General features: G+C 36.3%; 1 pseudogene; it reads right to left on the reverse strand.

The window, feature by feature from the left end:
- Positions 1 to 514: 514 nt before the first annotated feature.
- Rpl27l4 (ribosomal protein L27 like 4) lies at positions 515 to 5,219 on the reverse strand (annotated as a pseudogene).
- Positions 5,220 to 13,752: the final 8,533 nt, after the last annotated feature.

Here is a 13,752-nt window from a genome sequence, read left to right on the forward strand (position 1 = left end):
GGAGGAGCTGAGAGTTCTACATCTTCATCTGAAGGCTGCTAGTGGAAGTTCAATTTCCATGTAGCTAAGGTGAGGGTCTTAAGCTCATGCCCACAGTGACCCACCTACTACATCAAGGCCATACCTTCTAATGGTGCCAAGCTATACAAACCATCACATCTGATATTCATGTTATAACTTTTTATCTTTTACAGAAACTATAATATTGTGATATAACAGAAAATAACACAGTGGTCAAACCGAATTCTGGAATAGATATAAATTATAGTTGTGTTTTTTAATTTTTATTTTTACTTTTTTTTAGATTTATTTATTATATTTATATGAATACACTGTAGCTGTTTTCAGACACACCAGAAGAGGGCATCGAATCCCATTACAGGTGATTGTGAGCCACCGTGTGGTTGCTGGGAATTGAACTCAGGACCTCTAGAAGAGCAGTCGGTGCTCTTAACCGCTGAGCCATCTCTCTAGCCCTTAAATTTTATTTTTAATAATGGAAATAAAAATATACCTAAAAGTGAAGCTTCTGGAAAAAAACATTTGTTCTTCCCTGCCGTATCCTATATGTCTCTCCTCAGATTTGACCTCGGCCTCCTGCCTGGCCATATATTTCAAAGCTGGGTCTCTACACACATCTTTGTTGACAACAGTTTTGTGCAAGGGGATATCCATAGGGTATCTTGTGGGCATGAGGAAGTTGTAGTTATAAATTTTCCCAAAGGACTTGATCTTGGATCGCTTGGCGATTTTCTTCTTGCCCATTGCAGATGCCACTTTTCGGGAATAGCGGTCAATTCCAGCCACCAGGGCATGGCTGTAAGGGCGGTCGGAGGTGCCATCATCAATGATCTTCAGGATGACGGCTTTGCATCCAGAGTATTGTCCCGCCAGGACCAGCACCACCTTCCTGGGTCTCTTGAATTTGCCCATTTCTTCTTTTGACGGAGTTTTATGGATTGATCAAAATTGCCACATGAATAATGCCTAGTATTTGACTAAAAATTAAGTTAATTAAAACTATGGATAGATCTTTAAAGATATGGCTACCTTCCAACTGCCATGGAATACGTGTCCAGGAATCAGTTTAAGATTTTATGAATATCTTTTTCATAAATGCTTACTCACTGAAAGAAGTAGATTCCTAGGGCTCATTTTTGATAACAGTCTGGAATGTTTATAAAATATGACAAATAATGAAGCATCACTGTTCTTCTTTTCTTTCTTTCTTTTAATTGAAAAGAATTTTTTTCATACAATATGTTGTGATCATGGTTTTGCCTCCTCCAACTCCTCCCAGATCACCTTCAGGGTCGCTCCCACCCATTTCCATGCCCTTTCCTTCCCTTTTTCCAATGGAGTCTCACCGGAAATTGGAAGCTTCATTCCTAAGCTGTGCATTTCAATAGCTTGGCATCATATCTGGAATTTGGTTCTAGAAAGATTTGAGCGATCTCAGTTTCTAAGACTCTACAACTCTAGGATTTAAACCGTCCCACCTATATCAACTCTATTTTCTGGTGAGTACATGCATTTAATTTGTGAAATTTAGTACTGTGATTGGTAAGACAATACAATAACTTTTTTCTTTCTTTACCGTCTGATTCTAAAATCCATACCAACTATAGAGAGGAAGAATCTTTTCTTTGACTTATTGAGAGGTGGTAAAATGGAATAATTATAAGATTAATAGATTAAGATAAGTGGGCGGTAGGTAGGTAGGTAGGTAGATAGATAGATAGATAGATAGATAGATAGATAGATAGATAGATAGATAGATAAATACATACATACATACATACATACATAGATGCATATATAGATACATAGATACATAGATAGATACATAGATACGTAGATAGATACACAGATAGATACACAGATAGATACATAGATACATAGACCCAAAATGTGACCCTGGACTGGACAAGGACTTGGTTTGAGCCTGTAGCAGTCTATCTCTTTGTCCTTCAGTTTCAACAACCCTAAAAACCTGTCTCTCTCAGTGTAAACTGGCTATTCTCAAGATCTCATTTCCTTTACAGGTAAGACCTTGACACGCCCTTCACCCTGGACCCAGACCTGGCATTTGGTTTAGTGGAGACATAGGACAATGGGTAACTTTTTACCACAGTTTGCAATTATCTTCAAGTCGTTTATTGTAATATAAGGAATATGCACTGAAAATTTGTAGTTAGAACAAGAAAAATAAAAGCAAATGAATTTACTTTATGGTTCCTCTTTAAAAATAATGACCAATAAAGCTCAGGTAGAAGTTGCTTTAGTAGTAGCTATAAGAAGAAACACTTTAAAATAATGAGGCCCTTTATTCCCTTGGACAAATATATTATTCAGATACCAACTGTATCTTACTATAGTGCTTTCCATTTAAAATAACTGGCTATAAATAAAGCATATGAATGAAGCCTTGGCTCTTTGTTTTATAAGAATTCTGCAGCATTTAAAATTATTATTGTAATACATGTTTAGAATAAACATTCTTTTAAATAGCACTGGAGATTTAAAAATAAAGGTTTCTTCTCTCTTTATTTCTGGATCACTAAAAGGTTGTAATATTTCTAGGCTTTGTAGTCTAGAATAATAGTAAAAAATTCTGAAAATTCTGTAGAAATTTGATTGTTTTTCATAGCTAAAGGTCTAGGGCAGTGATGTTGCTATGTCTTCTAGTGTTTTTTTTTTTTACCAGTTGTTTAAATTCCAGAAATTGAGTGAAATGTGTTTCCTATTCCATAAGAAAACAAGGCTCACTTTGTACGTGTCTATATCACAGAAACAAGTAAGCTGGAAATTATTTATAGGTAAGAAATTGAACTGTGTACAGTCGTTATGTACACAAAATTAGTTCAGAATTAAATTGTGACTAGACGGCATTTAAACCTAAAATGCATATGTATTAAAATACAAGGAAAATGCTATTTTTGTAGGCAGGTATCCGAGAAAACTGCAGATCCTACAGAAAACTGCTGTATAAAATTTTAACACCAAAAGAAAAATGCACAAACTATTCCTCAAGTGACCACTCTGGCATAATGGAAATTTCCATTTGGCTAATACATCAGGAGTTTTGTGTCCAAATTTTAAGTTTTTTAAGTACACCCTGTGCCTCTGCACTGACAAACTTGCCTTTGCATGGAACATCCCCCCCACCACTAAATTACTGTATCTCTTCCAAGGCCCCCTTCAAAAGCTCTTTTCCATTGAGCTTTCCCCTCCTTATAAATCAGAATTAATTACATCTTCCTTTGGACCCTCAAAGCACTTTGAACCTCTAAATGGCAATTACTTTATTCTGTCTTGCAGCTTATCTATTTACATGTTTAAACATGTCTGCCTCATAAGACCTTAGGTCCCATACAGATGGGTCTTAGTCTACCCCTCCCCTACCTCATTGGATTTCTTCCAAACATGTGTACTTACTTAAAACTTGGGAAGTAGTACCCAGCGATATAAGCAGTAATCCCATGACTTTGGATTAAACAATAGCAACAAACATTGAACATTTTCTGTTAACATACCTTCTAGTCAAATTGAGACAAGAAAGGTTGCTTTACAAGTTAACACTATTTTGTTTAAATCTTAGGCAGCAAATATTAAATTTTGATTTATTAATTAAATATTAAATAGTAATTAAATAGTAATGAATTAAAATGTTAAAAAATTGTCTGTGTGGTATTTTCCAGTAGTCCTTCAATACCTAAATGCACCCGTTCGTACATCAGAACTTTAAAATGTCTAAATCTGTCACCTGGATCACCAATCTTCTCTCCTGCTTTGCTAAGATTAACCTTTTGAGTCATATAAATCAAAACGTGAAGGAACAAGAAAAAGTTGAAGCGGCTGCCATCACATTATCTTTGCGAAACTTTTAACTGGCTCACAGTGCGGCTGATGATGCTTTCAACACTTTGTGATATTTTAAAGCTGTTCCTCTTCATGGAAATAAAAACGGGCCACTCATTTTTACATAACTTTTAGTTTCATAATGCGCGCTCTGAAACGAGAGACGTGTGGACACAGAGTTTTAAAGTTCCATCTGGATAAATAGTGGGGATCAATAATGTCATGGCGGTTAATATTTACACTCTCATCCATCACCTTAAACTTTGGATGATGTTGCAGAACTCCGTTAAACACAGCAGTCAGGCCCCTTTTGAGGAAGTAAACGCACCAAGCGACACTTCCTCGGTGAACTGTAATAGTCTTACTGATAGCTAGTTTTGTGTGAAATTCCTTGAATTTAACCCTCAATTCACCCTTCACGAGGGGATTCGCTACACTTTTCCATAGGTTTTACTTATTCGATCCCCCCCCCATAAGCTAATTTAAATGGATATCTGTTCTCATATTACAGACAGTAGCAACCGGGGTTCAGACATTTAATGTCAAAAATGCTTTATTCTTCTCTCCTCCAACATCTTTGCTCTTTGTTAAACTTAGTAACAGAGAAAAGAGTGTTGGAAACATGAGTGGGTGAATCTTCCAAGCACTTCAGAAGAGTTCGCCTTCAAGCTGATTGCCACCGATCATATGGGGGGGGGAGGAGGGGGCGATTGATTTGGCATGAACAGATAATATTAAAATATTTTTCTTATTTATGAAGCTCTATAAAGCACGCGTGCGCAGTCCCCAGCACTCTTGGTTTTACTGTCTTCCCCCGTGTTATTCATATAGCTCTTTCTTTGTCAACATCTTCTTATATAGTAAATTCAAATAAAATAACAAAATTCATAATGCAAGCATTTGAATTGTTACATTACTTAATTTGAAACGTTATTAGAAGTGATACTTCTGTCTGACACCAAGATCTAAATGTGATTTGAACTTGTCCTGGCCATTACCAGTAGAGCGATCTGTAGGATGTAAGGCCACATCACAGGAGTAGCTTTGCTGCACATAGAGGCCCTAAAGCAGCCATGTTCCTAAGCACGATCACAGCTGGAGCCACTCACTTCTAATATGACTTGTTAGAGAATGAAACAGTTGAGAAAGAGTAAAATTAAGAAATTTTTAAAAAGCAAAAAATTTAAAATGGGGGAGTATCGTTGGTCCAAAGACTCAAAATCATTCTTCTTTAAAAGAATTTAAAAAGACAAAAGAGAAAAAGGAAAAAGAATGGCAAGTGAAAAGTTTCAGCATAAACTTAAGGTAATGTTCTGATATGAAACCACTTAAAGGCTAAGTGTAACATCTTTTTTATAGCTTAAATTATATGAAATCTAAATAATAATAAATAATTACATGTAATGTATCTGAATGAGGAAAGGATTAAGACGTTTGTTTACAATGGAACTATTATTCAAATTTGGCTTACAAAATGATTTTGCACACATGATATTACCTTTCAAAATAATAGCACAGCTACTCAGTGAGAATAATATTAATATTAGTATTAATAATAATAAATAATATAAACCTCAAAAGAAAAGGTTAAGCGTTTAGAAGTTGAGGTCATGGCTTTGAACTCCTTTCTATGATGACGACTTAAACCATTGAAGAAAATAAATAACACAAACCACAAATAAAAATATTTTACATTCTAACAAATTGTTTTCCTTGAAAAATGCAGTTGAATTGTAATATAATAGTGATAAGCATGCCAATAATTTACTCAGCCATGTAATAATTTTATTTCTTAATTTACATGCTTTATTCAAAGATTCATTGTAAATTTTAACTAAAGGTTTACTTATTTGTAAAGACAAGTAAGTTGAACAGATAAGTGTTTGAAAGTATAACTTTAAAATAGGTAAAAAATTTTAATAACATATGACTTACAAACAATACAGCTTCTCTGAGTGAAAATAAAATTCAGTAACATTTTCATAATTCTATTTTCAAAACCACATATTATGTTCTCTCAAAAATGTTAAGGCATTTGCTTCTCTATGCATTAGGAAATTTAACTTGACCAACGGAGGAGTTTCTTTGTGGATTGTTTCCCAAAGAATATTCCAACAAGATATTTAGCAAAATTATAGACGCATAACAGTGGTCCTATGCCACTGTCTATGGCCCTGAAGTCCCAGCCACCATCTCTGTCTCTACCTATGTCTGTGAGAAATTATGAACATTTAATCATTGAGTTTATTTTCATTACCGAACCCAAGTCAAAGTCTCAGCCTAGGGTTCAAGTTCTCAAGACGGGCAGATTTAATATATTTGTCACCACCTTGATATTGCTTAACTGCAAAAGAACTGATGACTGTGGCTTGAGGACAACTCCCAAGCTGGCACTGTTGATATGCAGTTCAAGAACCCCAAGTGTTTATTTTTTGTGCTCAATTGCCATACAACTTGCTGGGCTCATATTAATTAAAATTAATAATTCCCTCCTTTTCTCCAATTCACCAATTATTATTTTAGTCAATGACTTGGTGTGCCATTACTTGGACTAATTTAAAGGAAATAAATAGACTGTGACTAAATTCTGAGCAAGTCTTTTTTTTTTTTTACCTTGCTGGATATCATTGTAATACAAATATCTTTATACTTTCTTTTAAAGTAAAGGAGTCTACTTTCTTCAAGCGATGGGAAATTTCAAAAGTTGTGCGCTCCTCCTATACAGGTTTCTGGAGATCAAATAAGCCACTATCAATTCTGTACTTATGCGGTGAAATGTCCAGAGCTTGCATTTAAAAATGAATTTGCAATTGTCTTTTGTCTCTATTTCCTAACTCATTTTTAGGGCTTTAAAGATCTGTTGTAACAGGACTCTTGTTACATTTAATAAGTGCCATGTTGATTGGCGTTCTCTAAGTAGGCTTTTCGGTTTGCCTGTGGGGAAATTTAATATAAAAACATTCAACATTCTTTTATTAGTGTTTTTTACTATTCCCAGTCCCATCAGACCTTTGGTGCAAGCAGTGTATTATTGAAAAGCTTATCTGTAAGAAGGGAGCCAAGGGGAAAGTCAGCCTTTATTAATATTGACATCATGTTCCCACACAATGGCTGTCTAAAGAAACTTTTCAATTGGATTTCCACTGCTTTGATACAATATAAATGGAAACAACTGAATGCATGGCTTAGCACAAAATAGTGACTGATACCGTATCCTACACACACGGTCAAAGGTTGAGTTAGAGGAATTATAGAGCTACATTTGTTATTATTAATTTATAATGGCTAGCAGAATATTAGTTATGCTAATTTCATAGGCTCTTGAATACACACATTTTCTTTGAGTTCTCTTCACTCTCCCTTCTGTTTGCCAGTTTCAAGAATGAACACAATTAATTGCTTTTCAAGATAAAAGATCTACTTAAAGACCAGGATAATTCGTAAGTCAGAGAATATATTATGACAAGGTTTTTATCTCCATATTTATTATGGAGCATTCAAAAGTGATTAGGAGTTTAGAGACAACTCAGATCAATTTATTGAGAATATTTACCCATTATGATCTAAGGCATCAGAACAGGGAGATGGTTAATGAGGCACATTAATTTTACTAGAACTCTGCCATTTGGAACTAAACTCTTGAGGAGGAAAAAGTACAGTTAATAGTCACCTTATTACCTGAAGACACCAGTTCTATCACTGAACGCATATGTATGGAAACAACCAGGAACTCAGACCTTGGGTGAAGGACACCACAGTCTTCAAAATTAAGAAAAGGACTTGGGAGTTTTCTGAGTACCTCAATTTATTGTAGAATATATTTTTGACTCAGGGAACACTACTGCTCTTCTGGTTAAACAGCCCAAATTTGACACCAGGAACATTGCATTAAAGTCACTGTTTTCCTGGAAACTCTCTAATTTTGAGGTGTCTAGAGTTATATTTAACTTTTGAAAAGTACTCTTTTAAAAGATACAGTCATGGAGCAGACTGACTTAGAGGAGTGTTATAATTAGCTGGTGGATGTGTTAGAAGGACATATTATTCTTCATGAATCCCACGACTCACTTTAAGTGTCACCCCAATTCTAAACTGTTAAGCTTAATCTCTTCTCGGTTTTCACCACAAGAGCCCTTTTTCTATTCTGCTGATAATAAACGTGTAGTCGTCTTGAAACAGGCATACTTTTGTGAAAGGAGTTATAAACTGTTTTCTTTCACCTTTTGAAGTAACTGAGAGTATGATTATTTTATTTGACACTAACCAAAAAAAAAAAAACTCTAAGAAAGGAGCATTCTAAAAATATATATTGAGATGTAATTGCTTTATAAACCTCTGGCAAACATTTTAAACCAATGGAGAAAAACTTGTAATACAGAATAGCTTAAAGTGATAAGTATTATTAGTCAGATATCTTTTTATAGATAAGAAAACATAACAGAATAATATATTGGTGATTGTACTCATGTCTATGAGAAAATAGCTACAGTAGTTTTAAAAACTATCAATCCTAGAACTAAATTTGCAGAAAATATAGAGTTAACACTACAACCCCTTTACAATTTCTGAGTTAAAACTAAAATGCCATGAAGCAAATTTCATAGAATACCTATATTTATATACAAGCTTGAAGCTAAAAAAATAGCTATATAAAATAGAAAGGTTGTTCTATACTCACTATATATTACACATTTGTATGAGAAGATCCCTCTCCGTGGTAGGCATTCCCTGGGAACCTACAGACCACTCCAGCTGGGTAAGCACATAGACTAACTGTAGATCTTCTTCTCTTCCTCTATTCATCCAAGGCCGATCTCTGGAACTAATCTCCACTCTGTAGCAGACCACCTGCTGCAGGTCCCCATCTTCATCTCTAGTCCGCCACACAGATCTACCCCTCCAAAGTTCCTGTATCCCCCTCATTGCTTTATCCCAGTCAGCAACTCCATCAGATACTCTCTAGAAACCTACAGGCCACTCGGGCTAGAACAGCAGCTAAGCTAACTACAGATCTCCATTTCCCCCTCCATTCCTCCAAGTCCAATTCCCTGTTCTCTTCCCCAGCAGATGACATCTGAGGCCTCTCCTCACTCTCTGCCCTTGTTCCCAAGGGGTGAAGAAGATCCTATATCCTGTGGACTACCTCAGTCTCTACCGCAACACCATTCCTAAATGTAAGTTTCCAATCCCTAGAAACACATTTTGTCTAGGACTCCCAGTGGCCACACCTATCAGGATTCCAGATGAATTTCCTACAAAGAAATTTCCATCAAATGCTCCTAAGAGCCAGAGCGTGTAACAGAAACCAAGGGACAAAATACACACCCAAAAGACAACCAGATATCAGCAACTAGAATTACAATCTTCCAAACCCAAATGCCTAAACACTAATGTAGAACCTAAGTCAGCAACAGCCAGGACAGTATATCTCTACTGGGATCTAGCCCTAAGTATTATAACATAGGTGAAGCACAAGACAGAGACCTTAAAATGGCCTTTGAAAATATGATAGAGACTCTCTCTTCCATCTTTTGTATCCTGTTGGTGAAGCAGAAGAGATAGGGAAGAATACTACATATTCATCAAAGAAAAGTCACCAAGAAGACACTGCTATTTTTTATCTATGAAACAGAAGAGCACCTGAGTTTGTAAAAGAAATGCTACTACAGCTTAAATCATATATTAACCTTCACACATTGATAACAGGAGACTTTAATACTTCACTATCACAATAGATAAATAAAAACTAAAGAAAAATGCTAGAGCTAAGGGATGTTATAGTCAAAATTGACCTAACAGGTATTTAGAGAACATTTCACCAAAACACAGGAAAAGTATACCTTCTGACAGCACCTATGGTAGTTTGAATATGCTTGGCCCAGAGGGAGTGGCACTATTATGAGGTGTAGCCTTGTTGGAGGAAGTATGTCACTGTGGGGGCAGGCTTTGGAGGTCTCTACCTGTGCTCAGCCTCCACCTAGTGCAGAAGAGAGCTTCCTCCTCGTCGTCTGTAGATAGCGGTCCTCTCCTGGTTGCTGCCTGAAGACTGAGATGTTTCCCAGCTAAGGAGTTGTGACCTCAAGGCAAAATCCCACCAGCTATGCTTATTTATTGTTTTGGTGTTTGCAGTTAAACAAGGGATAGTTATAGCCTGTTAGGTGTTATTACCTGGCAACTGTTTTCATTTGGACTTTTGATGAACTACAATCCAGAAATAGAGGGCACACATGTGATTCAGATCTTGAGAATGGAGGACACATGTTTTTTTATCCAGATCTTGAAATGAGATCACACACACTTTTGATCCAGATCTTGAGGCATAATGGCCATAAACAGTTTAGGGCCAGACATGGTGGTATATGCCTTTAATCTCAGAAGGCAGAAGCAAGTAAATGTCTGAGTTAAAGGCCAGCCTATGACAAAGCAAGTTCTAAGTAGAGAAAACCTTGGTCCAGGTGTGGTGGTATAGGCCCAAACTCAGGAGACAAATGTATGCAGATGTCTGAGTTCAAAGACAGTCTACAGAGCAAGTTCTAGGATGCCAAGCTTGGGCAGTGAAGGAGTTGGAAAACTGGTGATAATATAACAGCATAAGGGGGAACATGTTCCAGTCCAGCAAGCAGCCTTGGAAGCTTTGGCCATGTGACTCTGCCTTTAGAGTCAAGGACAGAAAGGGTTACTGCGACAGTTGTTAGCAGTGTGTAAGAGACCAGCATCACAGAGATGAAATCTTCCGGAAAGATGTTTTTGTGAGAGCACCAAGAAGCTGTGTTCCAGAGACTGCCAAGGTTGTACCTCTTGCTGCAGCTGGACTTTGTAATATGTAAGCATCATCCAGCTGGTACTGGTTTTAAAGAGATGAAGGGGTTATGGAGAGCAGCTGAGGCTGGGCACTGTCGGAGGCTAGGAAAGACCATTGGTGAAGGTGTAGGCTCAGTTGCAGTTGATGGCCCAGGATCTAATGGATCATGCAAAGAGGTGGAGTCTTGGTACCATGAAAGGAGCCTATGAGAGGCTATTGATGAAGCCTAGTTGCAGCAGAAGCCCCCTGCATATTGATGATGCCAGTACCATGGCATGATCACCAAGAACAGCAGCAGCAGTGCATTAGAGTGAACCAGAGCCTAGAGTGCTACAAGAAGGCAGAACTGGAGAAGTGGCCTAAGCCCTTTGGAGGGGCCTAGAAAAACATATGTGGATCACAAACATTGAAACAAGAAGCTATAAATTTTGAGGTGCCTTGGATACTCCAAGATGTTAGAGATGCCAAAGTGGTGAGATACAAGTTGAGGGTAGCTGATAACAGGTAGTGGGACCAGCCCAAGAGTACAGAGTTTGTCTCTGCTGAATGCCATATCTGTCAACAGCAGTCAAGAAGGATGAATGCAGTTGGAGATCCGAAGAGCTCTTTGATATCAAACATAGTGACTTGGAGTTTGGAGTTCACCCAGCTGGTTTTTGTTCTTGATTCAGTCCCCTATTTCCTTGCTATGAGCCATGGTATATCGAATGTATGTTATCTGTTTTTTATTTTGATTATTAGGGCATTATAGCTCAGAGATTTCATGAATCTTAGAAGAGATTTTGAAATTTTAAACATTGAGACTGTCATAGACTGTACATTTGAAGTTGAACTAAATGTATGTTGTAATGTACTATGGGTAGGTATGGCCTCCTTTGGCTCATGTGTTCAAACAAACCTATGGGAGCCAGAGAGTAGTAGTTTGAGTATGCTTGGTTTTAAGGGAGAGTGAGTGACCTTATTGGAGGAAGTGTGTTACCGTGAGAGTGGAATTTGGACGTTTCTTACTAGCTGGATGTGGATGCCAGTCCCCTCCTGTAGATCAAGATGTAGAACTCTTGGCTGCTCTAGCACCACGTCTGCCTACATGCTGACATGTTTCCCACCATGATGATAATGGACTGAACCTCTGAAACTGCTTCAATCGAATGTTGTCCTTTATTAGAAATGCCTTGGTCATGGTGTCATTTCACAACAATGGAAACACTAAGACAGCACCTCATATAACTTTCTCCAAAACTTTTTGTGTACTCAGACAAAAAGCAAATCTCAATAGATATAAGAAAATTGAAATAATACTCTGCATTCTATCTGAGCATCATTGATTAAAGCTGGATATAAACAACAAAAAAATCTTACAAACTCATAGGAACTGAACAACTCACCAGTAAATTAAAAATAGGTCAAGACCCAAATGAAGTATAAAATGAAAGACTCTTAGAATTAAATGAATATAAATACAAAATTTGCACAAACATGGGACAAAAATAAAAGCAGTTCTAAGAGACAAGTCCATTGGACTAAATGTACACATAAAATAATTGAAAATATCTCATACCAGGAACTCAATAGCATGACTGAAGCAGAACTACAGAACAAAAAGAAGAAATTTCACACAAAAAGAATAGGCAACAAGAAATTGTCAAACTTGGGTTTGAGATAAATATCATAGAAAGAAACAAAAAAACATTCAAAAAATAAAGAATAATTTGGGAAACAGTTCTTTGAGAAAATCAATAAGATTGACAAACCTTTGTTCAAATTAACCAAAGGCAGAAAGAGATCATCCAAATTAACAAATTAACAAAACTGCAGATAAAATGGAGACATAGTTATTAAAAAAAAAAGCTGAAGAAATCCAAAGAATCATAAGGCTACCACTTTGGAAAATCTACAAGAAATAAATACTTTTCTCAATGCATACCACTTACCAAATTTAAATCAAAATCTAATAAAGAATTTAACAGACATAAAATCTTCAGGGAAATATAAGTAGTAATTAGAAAGTCTTCTAACCAACAGCTCTCAAGGTCAGATGGTTTTAGTGAAGGATTCTCCCAGACTTTCAAAGAAGAGTTAATACCAACATTCCTCAAATTCTTCCACAAGATAAAGAACATGAATATTAAGCTCTCTGTTTTATGAGAACACAGTTACTTGTATTATCCTAACTACATAAATATCAACAAAGATAATTACAGACCAATTTCCATTATGTACATAAATGTAAAAATTCTCAGTGTAATATTTGCAAACAGAATCTAAAGACCATCCACCATGATCAAGTAGGCCTCATCCCCAAAATACAAGGATGGCTCAATAACCACAAACTGATAAATGTAATACATCCTTTAAGCAAACTGGGAGACAAAAAGCACACGATTATTTCATTATATGCACAAAAGGTCTTTGACAAAATCCAATACTACTTCATGATAAAATTCCTGGAGATTCTAAGGATGTAATGGGCACCTCAACATAATAAATGTGAGCCTCAGCAAGCCCATAGCTAACATCACCATAAGTAGAAAGACAAGGGACTGTCTGTATATCTATTCCGTATAGTTCTTGAAGTGTGGCTATAAGAAAATTGGAGATCAACAGAATACAAATTAGATAGAAAGAGGTCAAAGTTATCTTCATTTGCTAATTATATGATAGTAAAAGTAAGTGACCCTAAAAATTCTACTTTGAAACTCTTACAGCTGATAATGACGTTCAGCAAAGTAACTCAATACGAAATTAACACAAAAATCAGTAGCCTGCCTATACACAAATGACAAACAGACCGAGAGTGAAATCTGGGAAACAATATCTTTCACAATAGCCTCAAATAATATAAAATTTTTGAGGTGACTCTAATCAAGCAGGTGAAAGGCTTGGATGATAAAACTGATACTGAAGAAATAAATTTAAAAGACACAAGGAAAGTTCTCCCATGGTGGATGAGTAGGATTAATATAGTAGATCATATCAAAAGCAATCTACAGATTCCACACAATCCCTGTTATATTTTCAGCATAACTCTTCATGGATCTTGAAAGGACAATTTTCAACTTCATATGGAAATAAAAAACTGATATCTTAAA

This window comes from Rattus norvegicus, chromosome 15 (assembly GCF_036323735.1).
Source record: "Rattus norvegicus strain BN/NHsdMcwi chromosome 15, GRCr8, whole genome shotgun sequence".
NCBI classification, from domain to species: domain Eukaryota; kingdom Metazoa; phylum Chordata; class Mammalia; order Rodentia; family Muridae; genus Rattus; species Rattus norvegicus.